Source organism: Somniosus microcephalus, chromosome 13, assembly GCF_052327205.1.
Source record: "Somniosus microcephalus isolate GS21.2 chromosome 13, FLI_Smic_1.0, whole genome shotgun sequence".
Taxonomy (NCBI): domain Eukaryota; kingdom Metazoa; phylum Chordata; class Chondrichthyes; order Squaliformes; family Somniosidae; genus Somniosus; species Somniosus microcephalus.
The window spans coordinates 90,198,671-90,223,198 of NC_140999.1; positions in this window are offsets into that span (position 1 = coordinate 90,198,671).

Below are 24,528 nucleotides of genomic sequence, written 5' to 3' on the forward strand. Positions count from 1 at the left end.
ACCAATGGCACATCATCAAAGCACAGACCCACCCAATGACACACCATCTAAACACAGACCCACCCAATGACACGTGATCAAAATACAGACCCACATAATGACATATGATCAAAACACTGATCCACAAAATGACATGTCATCTAAACACAGGCCCAACCAATGACACCATATAAAAACATAGACCAACCCAATGGCACGCCATCTAAACACAGACACATGCAATGACACATCATCTAAACACAGACCCACTGAATGATATGTCAACTTAATACAGACCCACCCAATGACACATCATCAAAACACAGACCCACCCACTAATACATCATCTAAACACAGACCCAGCCAATGAAATGCCAAGTAAAAACAGATGCGGCCAATGACACATCATCAAAATACAGACCATACCAATGACACACCATCTAAACACAGACCCACCCAATGATATGCCAACTAAATACATATGCACCCAATGACACATCATCTAAACACAGACACACCCAATAATACATCATCTAAACACAGATGCGCCCAATGACACACCATCTAAACCCAGACCCACCCAATGACACCTCATCATAACACAGACCCAGGCAAAGAGACACCATCTAAACACAGACCCAACCAATGACCTGCCATCAAAACACAGACCCACACTATGACACATCATCTAAACACAGATGCGCCCAATGACACATCATCTAAACACAGACCTACCCAATGACACCTCATCATAACACAGACCCAGGCAATGATAAACCATCTAAACACAGACCAACCCAATGACACACCATCTAAACACAGGACCCCCAATGATATGCCATCTAAGCACTGACGCACTCAAGGAAATGTCATCAAAACACAGAACCACCCAATGACAAGCCATCTAAATGAAGATCCACCCAATGACACATCATCTAAACACAGACCCACCAATGACACATCATCTAACCATCAGAGCCACCCAATGACAAACCATCTAGTCACAGACCCATCCAATGACACATCATCTGAACACAAACCCACCAAATGACACGTGATCAAAATACAGACCCACATAATGACACATCATCAAATCACAGATCCACATAATGACACGTCATCTCAACACAGACCCACACAATGACACATCATCAAAATACAGACCCACCCAGTGAAATGTCATCTAAACACAGACCTACTCAATGACACTTCATCTAAACAGAGACCCACCAAATGACACGATATTTAAACACAGACCCACACAATGACACATCATCTAAACACAGACCCACCCAATGACATGCTATCTAAACACAGACACATGCAATGACACATCATCAGAACAAAAATCACCCAATGACATGCTATCTAAACACAGACCCACCCAATGAGACATCATCAAAATATAGACCCACCCAATGACAAGTGAACTAAACACAGGCCCACCCAAAGACTCATCATCAAAAAACAGATCCACCCAACAACACGTGATCTAAACACAGACCCACCCAATGACACATTGTCAAAATACAGACCCACCCAATGACACGCTATCTAAACACAGACCGACCCAATGACACGCCATCTAAACATAGTCACACCCAATGACACGCTATCTAAACAGTTACCCACCCTATGACACATCATCAAAATACAGCCCCCCACCAATGACATGCTATCTAAACACAGACCCATGCAATGACACATCATCAAAATACAGACACACCCAATGACATGCTATCTAAACACACCCAGCCAATGACATATCATTAAAATATAGACATACCCAATGACACATCATCTAAACACAGACCCACCCAATGAAACATCATCTAAACACAGACCCACCCAGGGACACACCATCTAAACACAGATCCAGCAAATGACACAACATCTAAACACAGGCCCACCCAATGACAAACCATCTAAACACAGACCAACCCAATGACACAGCATCTAAACACAGGACCCCCAATGATATGCCATCTAAGCACTGACCCACCCGAGGAAATGTCATCAAAACACAGACCCACCAATGACACATCATATAAACATCAGAGCCACCCAATGACAAACCATGTAGTCACAGACCCATCCAATGACACATCATCTGAACACAGACCAGCACAATGACACGCTATCTCAACACAGACCCACACAATGAAACATCATCTAAATACAGACCCACCCAGTGAAATGTCATCTAAACACAGACCCACCCAATGACACGTCATCTAAACAGAGACCCACCAAATGACACGATATTTAAACACAGACCCACAGAATGACACGACATCTAAACACAGACCCACCCAATGACATGCTATCTAAATACAGACACATGCAATGACACATCATCAAAACAAAAATCAGCCAATGACATGCTATCTAAACACAGACCCACCCAATGAGACAGCATCAAAATATAGACCCACCCGAAGACAAGCGAACTAAACACAGACCCAACCAATAACTCATCATCAAAACACAGACCCTCCCAATGACACTTCATCTAAACACAGAGCAACCCAATAACACACCATCTAAACACAGACCCCCAATGATATGCCACCTAAGTACCGACCCACCCAAGGAAATGTCATCAAAACACAGACCCACCCAATGACACATCAACAAAACACAGACACACCCAATGACAAGCCATCTAAACACAGATCCATCCAATGACACAGCATCTAAACACAGACCAAACCATTGACACGTCGTCAACGCACAGACCCACCGAATGACATATCATCAAAAACAGAAAGACCCAATGACACATCATCTAAACACAGACCCATCCAATGACATCTTATCCCAACAAAGACCCACACAATGACACGTTATCTCAACACAGACCCACCCAATGACACATCATCTAACCACAGACCCACCCAATGAGACGCTATCTGAACACAGGCACACCCAAAGACATGTCATCTAATCACAGATACAACCAAAGACACGCCATCTAAAAAGAGACCCAACCAATGGCACATCATCAAAGCACAGACCCACCCACTGACACACCATCTAAGCACAGACCCACCGAATGACACGTGATCAAAATACAGACCCACATAATGACACATCATTAAAACACAGACCAAAACAATGACACATCATCTAAACACAGGCCCAACCAATGACACCATATAAAAACATACTCCAACCCAATGGCATGCCATCTAAACACAGACGCATGCAATGACACATCATCTAAACACAGACCCACTGAATGATATGTCAACTTAATACAGACCCACCCAATGACACATCATCAAAACACAGACCCACCCACTAATACATCATCTAAACACAGACCCAGCCAATGAAATGCCAATTAAATACAGACGCGGCCAATGACACATCATCAAAATGCAGACCAACCCAATGACACACCATCTAAACATAGACCCACCCAATGATATGCCAACTAAATACATATCCACCCAATGACACATCATCTAAACACAGACACACCCAATAATACATCATCTAAACACAGATGCGCCCAATGACACACCATCTAAACACAGACCTACCCAATGACACCTCATCATAACACAGATCCAGGCAATGACCTGCCATCAAATCACAGACCCACCCTATGACACATCATCTAAACACAGATCCACCGAATGAAACTTTGTCAAACACAGACCCACCAATGACACATCATCTAAACACAGACCCACCCAATCTCAAACCATCTAAGCACAGACCCACACAAAGAGACACCATCTAAACACAGACCCAACCAATGACCTGCAATCAAAACACAGACCCACCCTATGACACATCATCTAAACACAGACCCAAACAATGACACATCATCAAAGCACAGACCCACCGAATGACACATCATCAAAACAAGGAAACACCCAATGACACATCATCTAGGCACAGACCCACCCAATGACACCTTATCTCAAAACAGACCCACACAATGACACGTTATCTCAAAACAGACCCAACCAATGACACATCATTGAACTATAGACCCACCCAATGACATGCTATCTGACCATATACCCACCCAAAAACATGTCATCTAATTACAGACACAACCAAAGACACGCTATCTAAAAACAGACCCAACCAATGACACATCATCAAAGCACAGAAACACTCAATGATGCAAAATTGAAACACAGACCCACCCAATGACGCACCATCTAAACACAGACCCACCGAATGATACATCATCAAAATACAGATCCACATAATGACACATCATCAAAACACAGACCCACACAATGACACGTAATCTAAACACAGGCCCACCCAATGACACCTTATATAAACATAGACCAACCCAATGACACGCCATCTAAGCACAGACGCATGCAATGACACATCATCAAAACACAGACCTACCCAATGACACATCATCTAAAAACAGACCTAGCCAATGATATGCCAATTAAATACAGACCCACCCAATGAAACACCATCTATACACAGGCGCACCCAATAATACATCATCTAAACACAGACCCGCCCAATGACATGCCATCTAATCACAGCCCCACCCAATGACACATCATCATAACACAGACCCATGCAAAGAGACACCATCGAAACACAGACCTAACCAATGACCTGCCATCAAAACACAGACCCACCCAATGACATTTCATCTAAACACAGACCCACCCAATGACACACAATCTAAACACAGACCCACTCAATGACACGGCGTCTAAACACAGACCCACCCAATGACACACCATCTAAGCACAGACCCAACCAATGACCCGCTATCTAAACATAAACCCACCCAATGACACATCATCTAAAGAGAGATCCACCCAATGATACATCATCAAAATACAGACCCACCAAATGACACAAAATCTTAACACAGACCCACCCAATTACACATCATCAGAACACAGACCCGCACAATGACAAGCAAACTAAACACAGACGCAACAAATGATCCAGCATCAAAACACAGACCAACCCAATGACACACCATCTAATCACAGGACCCCCAATGATATGCCATCTAAGCACTGACCCACCCAAGGAAATGTCATCAAAACACAGACCCACCAATGACACATCATCTAAACACAGACCAACACAATGACACGCTACCTCAACACAGACCCACACAATGAAACATCATCTAAATACAGACCCACCCAGTGAAATGTCATCTAAATACAGACCCACCCAATGACACATCATCTAAACAGAGACCCACCAAATGACATGATATTTAAACACAGACCCACACAATGACATATCATCTAAACACAGACCCACCCAATGACATGCTATCTAAACACAGACACATGCAATGACACATCATCAGAACAAAAATCACCCAATGACATGCTATCTAAACACAGACCCACCCAATGAGACATCATCAAAATATAGACCCACCCAATGACAAGCGAACTAAAAACAGACCCAACCAATAAATCATCATCAAAACACAGGCCCTCCCAATGACAATTCATCTAAACACAGAGCAACCCAATGACACACAATCTAAACCCAGACCCCCAATGATATGCCACCTAAGTACCGACCCACCCAAGGAAATGTCATCAAAACACAGACCCACCCAATGACACATCAACAAAACACAGACACACCCAATGACAAGCCATCTAAACACAGATCCATCCAATGACACAGCATCTAAACACAGACCCACCAATGACACAACATCTAAACACAGACCCACACAATGACAAATCATCTAAGCACAGACCCACGCAAAGAGACACCATTTAAAAACAGACCCAACCAATGACCTGCCATCAAAACACAGACCCATCCTATGACACATCATCTAAACACAGACCCTACCAATGAGACGTCATCAAAGCACAGACCCACCGAATGACATATCATCAAACACAGAAAGACCCAGTGACACGTCATCTAAACACAGGCCCATCCAATGACATCTTATCCCAACAAAGACCCACACAATGACACGTTATCTCAACACAGACCCACCCAATGACACATCATCTAACCACAGACCCACCCAATGACAAGCTATCTGAACACAGACACACCCAAAGACATGTCATCTAATCACAGATACAACCAAAGACACGCTATCTAAACAGAGACCCAACCAATGGCACATCATCAAAGCACAGACCCACCCAATGACACACCATATTAACACAGACCCACCGAATGACACATGATCAAAATACAGAACCACATAATCACACATCATCAAAACACAGATCCACACAATGACACGTCATCTAAACACAGGCCCAACCAATGACACCATATAAAAACATAGACCAACCCAATGGCACGCCATCTAAACACAGACACATGCAATGACACATCATCTAAACACAGACCCACTAAATGATATGTCAACTTAATACAGACCCACCCAATGACACATCATCAAAACACAGACCCACACACTAATATATCATCTAAACACAGACCCAGCCAATGAAATGCCAATTAAATACAGATGCGGCCAATGACACATCATCAAAATACAGACCAACCCAATGAAACACCATCTAAACACAGACCCACCCAATGATATGCCAACTAAATACATATCCACCCAATGACACATCATCTAAACACAGACACACCCAATAATACATCATCTAAACACAGATGCGCCCAATGACACCTCATCATAACACAGACCCAGGCAATGACCTGCCATCAAAACACAGGCCCACCCTATGACACATCATCTAAACACAGATCCACCCAATAACACATTGTCAAACACAGACCCACCAATGACACATCATCTAAACACAGACCCACCCAATGTCAAAACATCTAAGCACAGACCCACACAAAGAGACACCATCTAAACACAGACCCAATCAATGACCTGCAATCAAAACACAGACCCACCCTATGACACATCATCTAAACACAGACCCAAACAATGACACATCATCAAAGCACAGACCCACCGAATGACACATCATCAAAACACGGAAACACCCAATGATACATCATCTAGGCACAGACCCACCCAATGACACCTTACCTCAAAACAGACCCACACAATGACACGTTATCTCAAAACAGAGCCACCCAATGACACATCTTTGAACGATAGACCCACCCAATGACATGCTATCTGACCACAGGCCCACCCAAAGACATGTCATCTAATTACAGACACAACCAAAGACACGCTATCTAAAAACAGACCCAACCAATGACACATCATCAGAGCACAGAAACACTCAATGATGCAAAATCGAAACACAGAACCACCCAATGACACACCATCTAAACACAGACCCACCGAATGACACATCATCAAAATACAGATCCACATAATGACACATCATCAAAACACAGACCCACACAACGACACGTAATCTAAACACAGGCCCACCCAATGACACCTTATATAAACATAGACCAACCCAATGACACGCCATCTAAACACAGACGCATGCAATGACACATCATCAAAACACAGACCTACCCAATGACACATCATCTAAACACAGACCCACCGCATGATATGCCAACTTAATACAGACCCACCCAATGACACTTCATCAAAACACAGACCCACCCAATAATACATCATTTAAAAACAGACCTAGCCAATGATATGCCAATTAAATACAGACCCACCCAATGAAACACCATCTAAACACAGGCGCAGCCAATAATACATCATCTAAACACAGACCCGCCCAATGACATGCCATCTAAACACAGACCCACCCAATGACAAGTCATCATAACACAGACCCACGCAAAGAGGTGCCATCGAAACACAGACCCAACCAATGACCTGCCATCAAAACACAGGCCCACCCAATGACATTTCATCTAAACACAGACCCACCCAATGACTCAGCATCAAATCACAGACCCACCCAATGACACATGATCTAATCACAGACCCACTCAATGACACGGCATCTAAACACAGACCCACCCAATGACACACCATCTAAGCACAGACCCAACCAATGACCCGCTATCTAAACATAAACCCACCCAATGACACATCATCCAAAGAGAGATCCACCCAATGATACATCATCAAAATACAGACCCACCAAATGACACAAAATCTTAACACAGACCCACCCAATTACAGATCATCAGAACACAGACCCACACAATGACAAGCAAACTAAACACAGACGCAACAAATGATTCAGCATCAAAACACAGACCCACACAATGACACATGATCTAAAGACAGACACACCCAATGACACATCATCAAAATACAGACCCACCCAATGACACTTCATCTAAACACAGACCTACCCAATGACACTTCATCTAAACACAGACCCACCCAATGACATTTCATCTAAACACAGATCCACCAAATGACATACCATCTAAACACAGACACACCCAATGACACATCATCTGAACACAGACCCACCCAATGACACACTATCTTAACACAGACCCATCCAGTGACACATCATCAAAATACAGACCGACCCAATGACACGGCATCTAAACACAGATCCACTCAATGAAATGCTATCTAAACACAGACCACCCAATGATATGCCAACTAAATACAGACCCACCCAAAGACACATCATCTAAACACAGACCCACCCAATAATACATCATCAAAATACACCCAACCAATGACACAAAATCTAAACACAGACCCATTCAATTACACATCATCAGAACACAGACCCACACAATGACAAGTGAACTAAACACAGATGCAACAAATGATTCATCATCAAAACACAGACCCACCCAATGACATAATTATAATTACACAATACTTCTCCAGCTTCCACCCTAACCAGGTTAAAGAAGCCATCCCCTTTGGACAAGCCCTGCGAATACACAGGATCTGCTCAGACGAGGAGGAACGCGATGGACACCTACAGATGCTGAAAGACGCCCTCGTAAGAATGGGTTATGATGCTCGACTCGTCAATCGACAGTTCCGACGGGCCACAGCAAAAAATCGCATAGACAGCAGAGAAACTATGCCATGTTCTTTGCAGCCTTCAACATGTCATCGATGATGATGAACACCTCACTAAGGCCATCCCCACGCCTCCACTACTCACCTTCAAACAGCCACCTAACCTCAAACAGACCATTGTTCGCAGCAAAGTACCCAGCTTTCAGGAGAACAGCGACCACAACACCACACAAGCCTGCCACAGCAACCTCTGCAAGACATGCTAGATCATCAACACAGATACCATCATCACACGTGAGGACACCACCCACCAGGTACATGGTACATACTCATGTGACTCGGCCAACGTTGTCTACCTCATACGTTGCAGGAAAGGATGCCCCGGAGCATGGTACATCGGCGAGACCATGCAGCCACTGTGACAATGGAAGAACGGACACCGCACAACAATCGCCAGGCAGGAGTGTTCCCTCCCAGTCGGGGAACACTTCAGCAGTCATGGACATTCAGCCTCCGATCTTTGGGTAAGCATTCTCCAAGGCGGCCTTTGAGACACACGACAACGCAAAATCGTAGAGCAGAGACTGATAGCCAAGTTCCGCACTCATGAGGACAGCCTCAACTGGGATCTTGAGTTCATGTCATGCTACATGTAACCCCACCTAACGTAGGGTCAACAAGACCCGATTCATCATTGGCTTGTTCTCTGTACACAGATGTGGCCGGACCTGCTGTGATTTCCAGCAAAAAAAATGTTATTTTATCTGTTTTTTGTTTTTCATACAGACCCCAGCATCTGCAACAATTGAATCCTTGTGACCCCACCTCATTGTTCTTTGATGTAATGTTTTCCTGACTGACCTGTTTGGACACCATACATACCTTTGATTGCTGTGATTATCTCTCTGCCGAGGTGTGATAAATGGCAGTGAGAAAGATTACCTGTAATCATCTGGCATTATTCTCTGACTATATAAGCTGTGTCTTTATGCATCTCTCCACTTAATCTTTCGGAGCACTGCTCCTTCGTCAGGTGGTGATTTCAAATAAAACTGTTGGACTATAACCTGGTGTTGTGTGACTTCTTACATTGTCCACCCCAGCCCAATGCCGGCATTTCCACACCAAGCTACCTTAACACAGACCCACCCAAAGACATGTCATCTAATCACAGACACAACCAAAGACATGCTATCTAAACACAGACCCAACCAATGGCACATCATCAAAGTACAGAACCACCCAATGATGCACAATCAAAACAGATACCCACCCAATGGCACACCATCTAAATACAGACCCACCGAATGACACATCATCAAAATATAGACCCACCTAATGACAAATCATCAAAACACAAACTCACACAATGACACATCATCTAAACACAGGCCTACCCAATGACACCTTATATAAACACAGACCCACCCAATGACAGGCCATCCAAACAGAGATGCACGCAATGACACATCAATTAAAGACAGACCCACCCAATTACAAATCATCACAACACAAACCCAGCCAATGACATGTGATCTAAACACAGACCCACGCAATAACACATCATCAAAATACAGATCCACCCAATGACACGCTATCTAAACACAGACCCACCCAATGACAAAGTGCATCCAGGAGAGCTTTTTGAGCCAGCATTTAGAAGGTCCTACAAGAGAGGGGGCGGTACTGGACCTAATTCTAGGGAATGTGGCCGGCCAAGTGGAAGAAGTGCTAGTAGGTGAGCACTTTGGTGACAGTGACCATAATATGGTGAGATTTAAGGTGGTCATGGAAAAGGACAGGGATGGGCCAGAAATAAAGGTTCTAAATTGGGGGAAGGCCGATTTTAATAGGATAAGGCAGGATCTGGCCAAAATGGACTGGGATCAGCTACTTGTAGGAAAATCCGCATCGGAGCAATGGGAGGCTTTCAGAAGGGAGATTGAGATCATACAATGGCAACATGTTCCTGTAAAGGTCAAGGGTGGTTCCAAAAACCACAGGGAACCTTGGATGTCAGGGGATATACGAGAATGGATTAGAAAAAAAAGGAGGGCTTTTGGCAGATACAAAAGGCTAAAGACGGAGGAAGCCCTAGAGGAGTACAAAAAGTGCAGGGGATACTTAAAAAAGAAATTAGGAGATCAAGGAGGGGCCATGAAATAACACTGGCGAGCAAAATAAAGAAAAATCCTAAGATGTTTTATAAGTATATTAAGGGTAAGAGGATAACTAGGGAAAAAATAGGGCCCATTAGGGACAAAAGTGGCAATCTGTGTGTGGAGCCGGAAGATGTAGGAGGGGTTTTAAATTAATTTTTTGCATCTGTTTTCACTATGGAGAGGGACGATGTAGACATAGAAATAGGGCGGGGGGACTGTGATATGCTCGAACACATTAACATCGAGAGGGAGGAGGTATTGGCGGTTTTAGCAGGCCTAAAAATGGATAAATCCCCAGGCCCGGACGAAATGTATCCCAGGCTGCTGTGTGAGGCAAAGGAAGAGATTGCGGGGCTCTAACACACATATTCAGAACCTCTCTGGCCACAGGGGATGTGCCAGAGGACTGGAGAACCGCTAATGTAGTTCCATTATTCAAGAAGGGGAGTAGGGAAAAACCAGGGAACTACAGGCCAGTGAGCCTAACATCAGTGGTGGGAAAATTATTGGAAAAAATTCTGAGGGACAAAATCAGTCTCCACTTGGAGAGGCAAGGATTAATCAGGGATAGTCAACATGGCTTTGTCAAGGGAAGATCATGTCTGACTAATTTGATTGAATTTTTTGAGGGGGTGACTAGGTGTGTGGATGAGGGCAACGCAGTGGATGTGGTATACATGGATTTCAGTAAGGCCTTCGATAAAGTCCCGCACAGGAGACTGGTCAAGAAGGTAAGAGCCCATGGAATCCAGGGTGCCTTGGCATGTTGGATAAAAAACTGGCTTAGTGGCAGAAGGCAGAGGGTGATGGTCGAAGGTTGTTTTTGTGACTGGAAGCCTGTGGCCAGTGGGGTACCACAGGGATCGGTGCTGGGTCCCTTGCTGTTTGTGGTCTATATTAATGACTTGGATATGAATGTAAAAGGTATGATCAGTAAGTTCGCGGATGATACAAAAATTGGTAGGGTGGTAAATAGCGAGGAGGGTAGTCTCAGTCTGCAGGACGATATCGATGGGGTGGTCAGATGGGTGGAACAGTGGCAAATGGAATTTAACCCGGAAAAGTGCGAGGTGATGCACTTTGGGGGGACTAACAAGGCAAGGGAATACACAATGAATGGTAAGACCCTAGGCAAGATGGAAGGTCAGAGGGATCTGGGTGTGCAAGTGCACAGATCCCTGAAGGCGGCAGAACAGGTGGATAAGGTGGTAAAAAAGGCATATGGGATACTTGCCTTCATTAGCCGAGGCATAGAATATAAGAGAAAGGAGGTTATGATGGAGCTGTATAAAACACTGGTTAAGCCACAGCTGGAATACTGTGTGCAGTTCTGGTCACCACACTACAGGAAGGATGTGATAGCTTTGGAGAGGGTGCAGAGGAGATTCACCAGGATGCTACCAGGGCTGGAACGCTTCAGCTATGAAGAGAGACTGGGCAGATTGGGTTTGTTTTCCTTGGAGCAGAGGAGGCTGAGGGGGGACATGATTGAGGTGTACAAAATTATGAGGGGCATAGATAGGATGGATACTAAGGAGCTTTTTCCCTTAGTAGAAGGGTCAATAACTAGGGGGCATAGATTCAAGGTAAAGGGTGGGAGGTTTAGAGGGGATTTGAGAAAGAACTTTTTCACCCAGAGGGTGGTTGGAGTCTGGAACTCACTGCCCGAAAGGGTTGTGGAGGCTGGAACCCTCACAACATTCAAGAAGCATTTGGATGAGCACTTGAAATGCCATAGCATACAAGGCTACGGACCAAATGCTGGAATATGGGATTAGATTAGACAGGGCGTGATGGCCGGCGCGGACACGATGGGCCGAAGGGCCTCTATCCGTGCTGTATAACTCTATGACTCTATGACTCTATGACACATCATCTAAAGACAGACCCACCCAATGACAAATCATCAAATCATAGACCCACCCAATGACACTTCATCTAAACACAGGCCCAACCAATGACACACCATCTAAACACAGACACACACAATGACACATCATCAAAACACAGACCCACCCAATGAAACATCATCTTAACACAGACCCACCCAATGACACACTATCTAAACACAGACCCACCCAATGACTCATCATCAAAACACAGACCCACCCAACGACACACGATCTAAATACAGACCCATCCAGTGACACATCAACAAAATACAGACCCACACAAGGACAAGGAATGTAAACACAGATCCACTCAATGAAATGCTATCTAAACACAGACACACCCAATCACATACCATCTAAGTACAGACCCACCCAATGACCCGCTATCTAACCATAAACCCCCCCAATGACACATCATCTAAAGACAGATCCACCCAATGACACATCATCAAAATACAGACCCACCCAATTACACCTCAGGAAAACACAAACCCAGCCAATGACACGCGATCTAAACACAGACCCACCCAATAACACCTCATCAAAATACAGATCCACCCAATGACATGCTATCTAAACACAGACCCACCCAATGAGACATCATCGTAACACAGACCCACCCAAAGACACATCATCTAAACACAGACCCACCCAATGACTCATCAAAACACAGACCCACCCAATGACACGCGATCTAAACACAGACCCATCTAGTGAAACCTCAACAAAATACAGACCCACACAATGACAAGGCATCTAAACACTGATCCACTCAATGAAATGCTATCTAAACACAGACACACCCAATCACATACCATCTAAGTACAGACCCACCTGATGACCCGCTATCTAAACATAAACCCACCCAATGATGCATCATCTAAAGGCAGATACACCCAATGACACATCATCAAAATAGAAACCCACCCAATTACACATCATGAAAACACAAACCCAGCCAATGAGATGCGATCTAAACACGGACCCACCCAATAACACATCATCAAAATTAGATCCACTCAATGACACGCTATCTAAACACAGACCCACCCAATGAGACATGATCTAAACACAGGCCCACCCAATTACACACCATCTCAACACAGACCCACCCAAAAGACACGTCATCTAAAGACAGACCCACCCAATGACACAGAATCAAATCATAGACCCACCCAATGACCCTTCATCAAAACACAGACCCACCCAATGACACACCATCTAAACACAGACCCACCCAATGGCACTTCATCTAAACACAGACCACCCAATGACGTATCATCTAAACACAGATCCACCAAATGACACACCATCTAAACACAGACACACACAATGACACATCATCTAAACACAGACCCACCCAATGAAACATCATCTTAACACAGACCCACCCAATGACACACTATCTAAACACAGACCCACCCAACGAAACATGATCTAAACACAGACACATCCAGTGACTCATCAACAAAATACTGACCCACACAATGACAAGGCATCTAAACACAGATCCACTCAATGAAATGCTATCTAAACACAGACCCACCCAATCACATACCATTTAAGTACAGACCCACCCAATGACCCGCTATCTAAACATAAACCCACCCAATGACACATCATCTAAAGACAGATCCACCCAATGACACATCATCAACTACAGGCCCACCCAATGACACACTATCTAAACACAGACCCACCCAATTACCCATCATCAAAACACATACCAACCCAACAACGAGCGATCTAAACACAGACCCACACAATGATACGTCATCTAAACACAAATCCACCCAATGACACATCATCAAAATACAGACCCACCCAATAACATCCTATCTAAAGACAGACCCACCCAATGACACACCATCTAAACACAGACGCTCCCAATGATACGCTATCTAAACACAGACCAACCAATGGCACACCATCAAAATACAGACCCACCCAATGACATATCATCTAAACACAGACCCACCCAATGACACATCAAAATACAGACCCACCCAATGACACATCATCTAAACACAGACCCACCCAATTACACGTTATCTCAACACAGACACACACAATGACACATTATCTCACACAGACCCACCCAATGACACATCATTAAAATAACGACCCACCCAATGACACATCATCTTAATGCAGACCCACCCAATGAAACATCATCTAAACACAGACCCATCCAATGACACTTTATCTGAACACAGACCCACCCAATGATATGCCAACTAAATACAGACCCACCCAAAGACACACCATCTAGACACAGACCCAACCAATGAAACGTCATCATAACTCAGACCCACTCAAAGAGACACCACCTAAACACAGACCTAACCAATGAACTGCCATCAAAACACAGACCCACCGAATGGTACATCATCAAAACACAGACACACTCAATGACACATCATCTAAGCACAGAAACACCCAATGACACATCATCTAAACACAGACCTACCCAATGACATGTTATCTCAACACAGACACACACAATGACACGCTATCTTAACACAGACCCACCCAAAGACATGTCATCTAATCACAGACACAACCAAAGACACGCTATCTAAGCACAGACTCAACCAATGACACATCATCAAAGCACAGAACCACCCAATGATGCACAATCAAAACACAGACCCACCCAATGGCACACCATCTAAATACAGACCCACTGAATGAAACATCATCAAAATACAGACCCAACTAATGACAAGTCATCAAAACACAGACGCATGCAATGACACATCATCTAAAGACAGACCCACCCAATTACACATCATCAAAACACATACCCACCCAATGACACATCATTAAAACATAGACCCACCCAATGACACTTCATCTAAACACAGACCCACCCAATTACACACCATCTAAACACAGACCCACCCAATGGCACTTCATCTAAACACAGGCACACCCAATGATACCAACTAAACACAGATCCACCAAATGACACTCCATCTAAACACAGACACACACAATGACACATCATCTAAACACAGACCCACCCAATGAAACATCATCTTAACACAGACCCACCCAATGACACACTATCTAAACACAGACCTACCCAATGACTCATCATCAAAATACAGACCCACCCAATGAAACGCGATCTAAACACAGACCCATCCAGTGACACATCAACAAAATACAGACCCATCCAATTTCACGGCATCTAAACACAGATCCACTCAATGAAATGCTATCTAAACACAGACCCACCCAATGACATACCATCTAAGCACAGACCCACCCAATGACCCGCTATCTAAACATAAACCCACCCAATGACACATCATCTAAAGACAAATCCACCCAATGACACATCACCAAATTACAGACCCACCCAATGACACACTATCTAAACACAGACCCACCCAATTACACATCATCAAAACACAGACCCACCCAATGACAAGCAAACTAAACAGAGACCCACCCAATGACACATCATCAAAATACCGACCCACCCAATAACATGCTATCTAAACACAGACCGACCCAAATACACATCATCTAAGCACAGATCCAACCAATGACATGCTATCTAAACACAGACACATGCAATGACACATCATCAAAACACAAACCACCCAATGACACGCTATCTAAACACAGACCCACCCAATGACACGCCATCTAAACACAGACCCACCCAATGACATGTCTTCAAAACACAGGCCCACACAATGAGACACCATCTGACCACAGACCCACCCAATGACACATCATCAAAATACCGACCCACCCAATAACATGCTATCTAAACACAGACCCATCCAATGACACATCATCTAAGCACAGATCCAACCAATGACATGCTATCTAAACACAGACACACGCAATGACACATCAAAACACAAACCACCCAATGACTCATCAAAATACAACCCCCCACCAATGACACACCATCTAAACACTGATCCACCCAATGACACATCATCTAAACACAGACCCAACAATGACACATCATCTAAATACAGACCCACCCAATGACAAACCATCTAAACACAGACCCATGCAATGACACATCTAAACACAGACCCACACAATGACACGCTATTTAAACACAGACCAACCAAATAAACCATCATCTAAACACAGACCCACTGACGTAAGAAAACTCACGCCCGAATATTTATACTCCTTGGACGGCGCCACCAGCTGGCGGCCCAGTGTTATTTCATGAGTCATTTCTTCATGAATGATAAGTTTCATGACATTCTTCCCGCCTGAAAGATTTAGAAGTCTGACGACTTCCTTCTAGCGGATGAGACGGAGCATGAATAGTTGCAGTCTTTTAGACCTTTGTTTGCAGCTGGAAGGCAAGTCTCCTTGGACTGTGTCTTGGGCCCTGGGTTGCTTGGTCCATACTGGTAGATCAACAGGGCCCGTGTCACCTTGATCGACCTGAGGGAGACTGGGGAGATTGTGACTCCGGGTGCAGGTCCACACAGGCGCAGAGCTGGCTTCATCTTGTTTGTTAGCCGGGGATCAACCAGCATCCTGGCATCGGGTGTCCATCCCATGGGGAGCGCTCGCCTCCCCGAGTTGATCCAGTGGAATAGCCGGCAGATCCCTTGATTTCCCAGGTAGGGCGTCATCCTCAACGGGGTGCAGAGTGTCGGCATCATTACTATGGGTCCCTCTATCAGTCGGGTCCATGGGATCAGTTGGACAGGGTGCCAGATCACGGAGTGAAACGGTGGACTCCTGGCCATCAGGGTACTGCACGTGCGCATATGTGGGGTTAATGTCTGTTAGTACTACCTTGTCGATGAGGGGATCATTTATGGAATATCGGACATCGCGTCAGGGAGCACAGTTTGCCACTGCTGGTCTGGTAGCTTGTATGACCTCAGTGCAAGATGAACAGCATTCCAAATGATATTGTTGTATCTCTCAACCTGTCCATTACTGATGGGATGATATGGTGTTGTTTTACTTGTGGCGATTCCCCATTGGGAAAGATAACTTTTGAGTTCGCTTGACATGAAGGAGGGAACCCGATCGAAGTGGATGAAATTGGCCATACCGCAAAGGGAAAAGACTTGATTGAGGCATTTAATCACTGTGGAAGTAAGCATATTGGGACAGGGGAAAGCAAAGGGAAAGCGTGAATATTCATCCACCATAGTAAGTAAGTAGGTGTTTCGTGCTGAGGAAGGCAATGGCCCTTTAAAGTCAATGCTGAGTCGCTGCATAGGCTGCATAGCATGTATAAGTGAGCCATCCGATGGACAGAAGAATTGCAGTTTAAATTCCACACAAATTCTACAGGTGGAGCATGTTCTTTTCACATCTTCCATTGAAAATGGGAGATTTTTAGATTGCACAAAGTGCAACATACAGGTAATGCCAGGATGGCATAAGTCAGTATGAAGATCCACAAGAGTCGAAGTTGACATAGAAAAGCAGAATGCATGCGTGAGGGTAACCGGGGCTACATTATCTTTGCCGGGTTGATACTGTATGGTGTAGCCAAAGGCGGCCAATTCCATCCTCCAGAGTTTTATTTTGTTATTCTTGATCTTAGTGCGTTTCTGGTTATCCAGCATAAAGGCCACAGAGCGCTGATTGGTTATAAGTGTGAAATGGCGACGAGCGAGAAAATGACTCCATTTACGTACTGCTTTGATGATAGCCATAGCCTCCTTCTCGACAGGAGGATAATATAGCTCACTACCCTGCAAAATTCTGGACAGAAATGCAACGGGTCGACCACTTTGATTCAAGGTAGCCGAGATCACCACCTCCGATGCATCACACTCGACCACGAAAGGAAGATTTTCATCAATGGAATGAAGCGTGGCTTTTTCCAGTTGTGGCTTGCGGAGATTGAAAGCTGAAATAGTCGTTGTCTCCAATGGAAATGACTTCGCATGAAGCAGGGGCTGGATCTTGTTGGAAAAGTGGGGTATCCACTTCACATAATAGGCGAACATGCTGAGGGTCCGATGAAGAGAGCTGAGATTCGTAGAGGGAGGGAGATCCTGAAGCGGATGAAGTCGGTCTGGATCCGGTTTGATGACACCGTTGCCCACCCAGTAGCCAAGGATGTTGACTGATGGTACTGATTTCACAGATTTGGACTTGTTTAAGGTTAAGTTGCAACGACGGAGAACGTCAAAAAATTTTTCGAGGTTGGCATCATGCTCCTTCTGGTCATGACCAGCAATGGTGATATTATCCAGATATGGAAAAGTGTCCATTAAGTTCTCCTGTTTGACTAGGCTATCCATTGCCCATTGAAAGACGGCCACCCCATTGGTGACCCCAAATGGAAGGTGACAAAACTGGTAAAGCCGACCATTGGCCTCAAAAGCCATATACTTTTTGTTAGTCCTTTAACGGTACTTGATGGTATGCGCTCTTTAAATCAAAAGTTGAAAATACCTTGTAGTTGGCAAGGTTATTGACCATGTCATCGATGCATGGTAGTGGGTAGGCATCCAGGTTGGTAAACTGGTTAATAGTTTGCGAGTATCGATGCAAAGATGTTTCTTGTGTTGCTTCAGAGGATTTTTAACAATGATGACTTGAGCCCACCAGGGAGAGGAACATAACTCAATGATAGCATCAGCTAGAAGGCGAGAGGTCTCTGCCTCAATAAAGGATAGATCATCTTGGCTGAAACATCGTGACTTAGTGACTATGGGCTTATATTGGGGGGAAAGATTGGCAAACAAGGAGGGCACATCGAGCGAAGCCACCGAAAGCACATAAAACGGTACTTTGGAAATAGTAAGCTCCGGTTTTGACCCTCCAGACTCAAAAGTGAGTCTGTTGTGTTGTTTCTGGAAATCCTGTCCCAGGAGCACATCACTGCATAGGTTTTTGAGCACCCTGAGCTGGGTGGAGGAGTAAGTGCAGCCATTGAGAATAAGGTCGACAAGACAAAAGCCAAAAGAGTTGGTGGTCAGAGTCGTCAGAGCCATTGCAATTTCCCTGTCCGAGGGGTAAATACACAGTTTTAACTTACTGACAGCCCACTCACTAACAAAGCTGTCAGAGCTGCATGAGTCGATTAGTGCACTCAAAATGTGTCCATTTACCGAAACCTTCATGGCTGCATGGGACAGATTTTGGGGAAAAACAGCTGTGATGGGAGGAAGAGCAGTTTTCCCCTTGACAGCTGTAACCTTAGTAGTGGTTCCTGGGGGAGGAGCAGTTTTATAGACAGCAGCTGTAACCTTAGTAGTGGCTCTTGGGGGAGGAGCAGTTTTATAGATAGTAGCTGCAAAACTAACAGGGGCTCTCGACCGGTATACCTTAGAAAAGTGGCCTTTCTTACTAACAGAGGCTCTTGACTGGCATACCTTAGAAAAGTGACCTTTCTTATTGCAATGATTGCAGGTTGCATTACCAGCAGGACAACATTTCCTGGAGTGGAATGCACCTCCACAGAAGAAACACTTCCTTCCAGATTGCCAAGATGCCGCTAGGGCAGGGTTATCATCAGTGAAGGCTTCTAGGGTAGGGTTGTCATCAGCTAGGTTAGAGTCATCATCAGTGAGGGCTTCCACCCGACGCCTATCGAAGGAGTCACTAAAAGTTATAGCAGCAGCCCATGCACGTGGTAAAAGATAGGTATCTGCATTCCTCTTTGCTAAGTCCAGAGAACATGCCTGGTCATAGGCAGTCTGTAACTCGAGGGTCTTATTCTCCAACAGATGCTGGAATATGAAGGGAGACGCAATCCCATTAATAAAGGAATCACAAATTAACTCCTCCTGGTATTGCTCAGCTGTGACAGCTTTAAGATTACAATCCTTGCTGAGCCTGCAAAGCTTTTGAAGGAATTTGCCAAGTGATTCCCCGGGTTGTTGTTGAGTTGTGGCCAGTAGATGCCGAGCAAAAATTGTGTTTGGGGCCTTAACATATAGTTACTGTAATATTAGGATCGCGGAGTCATAGTCTACACAGTCTTCGATATAGTCAAACACATGAGGAAATACATAATTGGCAAGTGTCTCTAATTTATCAGAAACATTTTCGCAACACACCCTGAGGAAGTTGCTGAAGGTAAAATACCAGTGTTTCCATACATTAGCAATTGTAGGTGAATTCGGGTCCAGGTCAAGACAGATGGGTCTGAGTAGTTTGTCCATGATGGATTGATTACTATGTCGGAGTTCCCTTCTACAGTTGAAGTCGCAGCTGGCTGTTCCCAAAATCACTCAGAGCGTGGAGTCGATACTCAGTTGATTAATTCGCTGTAAGAAAACTCACTAAGCACTTGGTTGAGTCTAAAACAAGGCTTTAATTAACTGTTTCATAACCATGAGATTCTAGTTACATCACTAGTTCCTGGTTACAAAAACGTCCTGGGCAAGCTGGGCCCACGCCTGAGTATTTATACTCCTTGGACGGCGCCACCAGCTGGCCGCACAGTGTAATGTCATAAGTCAATTCTTCATGAATGATAAGATTCATGACACCCACTCAAAGACACGTCATCTAAACACAGACCCACACAATGACACGTTATCTAAGCACAGACCCACTCAATGACACGTCATCTAAACACAGATCCACCCAGTGAAAGGCCATCTAAACACAGGCACTCCCAATGACATGCTATCTAAAAACAGACCCATCCCAATGACACATCATCTAAACACAGGCCCACCAAATTACACGGCATCCAAAAACAGACCCACACAATGACACATCATCTAAACACAGAACCACCCAATGACATGCTATCTAACACAGACACAGACAACAAAACATCATAAAAACACAAACCAACCAATGACATGCTATCTAAACACAGCCACACGCAATGACACATCATCTAAACACAGTCCCACCCAATGACACACTATCTGAATACAGACCCACTCAAAAACATGTCATCTAATCACAGACACAATGAAAGAGACGCTATCTAAACACAGACCCAATCAATGACACATCATCAAAGCACAGAAACAACCAATGACACACAATCTAAACACAGACCCGCCAAATGAGACATAACCAAAACACAGACCCACCCAATTACACACCATCTAAACACAGACCCACCGAATGACACATCATCAAAATACAGACCCACTAAAGACACAACATCAAAACAGAGACCCACACAATGACACGTCATCTAAACACAGGCCCGCAGAATGACACTCTATCTAAGCACAGACCCACTCAATGACACGTCATCTAAACACAGATCCACCCAGTGAAACACCATCTGAACACAGGCAATCCCAATGACATGCTATCTAAACACAGACCCATCCCAATGACACGTCATCTAAACACAGTCCCACCAAATGACACGGTATTAAACACAGACCCACCCAATGATACGGCAACTAAATACAGACCCACCCAATGAAACATCATCAAAACACAGAACCACACTATGACACATCATCTAAACACAGACCCACCCAGTGACACATCATCAAAGCACAGACCCACCGAATGACACATCATTAAAACACAGACACATCCAATGACACACCATCTAAACACATACCCAACCAGTGACATCTCAACTAAACACAGACCCACCCAAAGAAATGTCATCAAAACACAGACCCACCCAATGACACACCATCTAAACACAGACCCACACAATGACATGACATGACATTAAAACATGGAACCACCCAATGACACATCATCTAAGCACAGGCCCAGCCAATGACACACTATCTGGACACTGACCCACTCTAAGACATGTCATATAAGCACAGACCCACCGAATGACACATCATCAAAACACAGACACACCTAATGACACACAATCTAAACACAGACCCACCCAATGACACGCCATCTATACACAGACTCACCCAATGATACGTTATCAAAAGACAGACCCACCCAATGACACTTCATCAAAACTCAGTACCACCCAATGACACACCAGCAAAATGCAAACCCACCCAATGACACATCACAAAAACACAGACCCACCCAATGAGACGCCATCTATACACAGACCGATCTACTGACTCATCATCTAAACACAGATCCACCCACTGATATGTCAACTAAAGACAAAGCCACCCAATGACACGCCATCTATACACAGACCCACCCAATGACACACCATCAAAACACAGACCCACTCAATGACACAACATCAAAACACACACCCACGCAATGAGAAACCATCTAAATACAGACCCAACCAATGTCCTGCCATCTTAACACAGACCCACCCAATGCCACATCATCTAAACAGAGACACACCCCGTGATACATCATTAGAACACAGACCCACACTATGACACATCATCTACACACAGACCCACTCAATGACACATCAAAGCACAGACACACCCAATGACACAACATCTAAACACAGACCCACCCAACGACATGTTATCTCAACACAGACCCACCCAATGACAATTTAACTCAACATAGACCCACCCAATGACACATCATCTAAACACAGACCCACCCAATGATATATCATCTAAGCACAGTCCCACCCAATGACACACTATCTGAATACAGACCCACTCAAAGACATGTCATCTAATCACAGACACAACCAAAGGCACACTATCTAAACAAAGACACAGCCAATGACACATCATCAAAGCACAGAACCACCCAATGACACACAATCTAAACACAGACCCACCAAATGAGAAATAACCAAAACACAGAAACACCCAACTACACACCATCTAAACACAGACCCAACCAATGACCCACCATCTAAACACAGACCCACCCAATGACGCATCATCTAAACACAGAACCACTCAATGACACGTCATCAAAACACAGACCCATACAATGACATGCTATCTAAGCACAGACCCACTCAATGACACGTCATCTAAACACAGACCCACCAAATGACACGTCATCAAAACACAGACCCACACAATGACACATCACCTAAAGACAGACCCACCCAATGACATACTTTCTAAACACAGACAGACACACACAATGACACATCATCAAAAAACAAACCACCCAAAAACACACTATCTAGACAAAGACCCACCCAATGACATGTCATCTAAACACAGATCAACCCAATGATACACCAACTAAATACAGGCGCACCCAATGGTACGTCATCAAAACACAGACCCATGCAATGAGAAACAATCTAAACACAGACCTAACCAATGACCTTCCATCTAAACACAGATCCACCCAATGACACATCATCTAAACGCAGACTCACCCAATGATACATCATCAAAACACAGATCCATGCAATGAGAAACAATCTAGATACAGACCTAACCAATGACCTGCCATCTAAACACAGATCCACCCAATGACATCATCTAAACACAGACACACCCAATGATACGTCATCAAAACACAGGCCAACAAATGACACATCATCTAAACACAGACCCACCCAATGACAATTTAACTCAACATAGACCCACCCAATGACACATCATCTAAACACAGACCCACCCAATGATATATCATCTAAGCACAGTCCCTCCCAATGACACGCTATCTGAATACAGACCCACTCAAAGACATGTCATCTAATCACAGACACAACCACAGGCACACTATCTAAACAAAGACCCAGCCAATGACA